Below are 947 nucleotides of genomic sequence, written 5' to 3' on the forward strand. Positions count from 1 at the left end.
AACGCTCGCCTCACGCATGAGGCGGTACTAATCTGGAATGGAAAAAGGAGGACGGGGCACCGCAGAGTCACACAGGTAGCATGTAGTGGAAAAACACCAAATGTGGCCTCTGTGGCTGTTCTCCTTTCTCTCACTGCTTCTTTGTATGGCGTAATCCTTTTTGCTTAGGTCTGCTGTCATTATAGATGTAATGTAATCTGTTTAAATTTGTTAACCATTGTATTTTACGATGCCTATTGTCAGCTGGCCGGGGACGACGGCTGGAAATTAGCCGTACAGGTTAATATTACTCCTGTTTGTAGTTTATTAAGGGCAACTATCCATGACAATATAGATTTTTTTCAATATATTTTTTCTTTGAAAAGTTTTAACTTCTATTATTGGATTTGAATTTGACCAATTAAAAATTTACTTAAATCTACTTTTGTAAATTGTGAAAGTTGATTTTTTTTTTTTGGGTATCTGGACTTATGGCCATTGAAAAATATATTGAAATTCAGGTTTTTGAAATGTAAAAAAAAAATAAAAATAATTCAAAGAGGAAAATTCAAATGCATTGTTTGCAAAGTAAAATGTTTCAATATCATTAACTGTATTGTCCCTTAAAGATGCCGAGGCCCTTATCCATGCCTCTGTTACATCTAGACTAGATTATTGTAATGTACTGGTCTCGGGGCTGCCTGAGAAAAGTCTGCGAGGTCTACAGATGGTCCAGAACGCTGCAGCACGTGGTCTTACTGGATCATCTAAATACAGACACATAACTCCTGTGTTGGCCTCACTTCACTGGCTCCCTGTCCAGGTTAGAGCAGATTTTAAGGTCTTACTTACTTTTAACTTACAAAATAGTGATTGGCCTTGCACCGGTAGATCTGTCTGATCTGTTAACCTCTTATGTGCCTTCTCGGTTGCTGCGCTCCTACGGGTCAGGACTGCTGACTGGACCA

At 39.0% G+C, this 947-nt stretch overlaps 1 protein-coding gene and 1 long non-coding RNA gene across 2 annotated transcripts in view; one reads left to right on the forward strand and one right to left on the reverse strand.

Moving 5' to 3' along the window:
• The window catches only part of hnrnpll (heterogeneous nuclear ribonucleoprotein L like), a 39,894-nt gene that overhangs the window by 7,182 nt on the left and 31,765 nt on the right, over nt 1-947 (reverse strand). The gene's annotated exons all lie outside the window — the stretch shown is intronic.
• Nucleotides 1-947, forward strand: part of LOC116686488 (uncharacterized) — a 15,589-nt gene that overhangs the window by 1,810 nt on the left and 12,832 nt on the right. The gene's annotated exons all lie outside the window — the stretch shown is intronic.

The sequence above is a fragment of the Etheostoma spectabile genome, unplaced genomic scaffold, assembly GCF_008692095.1.
Source record: "Etheostoma spectabile isolate EspeVRDwgs_2016 unplaced genomic scaffold, UIUC_Espe_1.0 scaffold379, whole genome shotgun sequence".
In the NCBI taxonomy this organism is placed as follows: domain Eukaryota; kingdom Metazoa; phylum Chordata; class Actinopteri; order Perciformes; family Percidae; genus Etheostoma; species Etheostoma spectabile.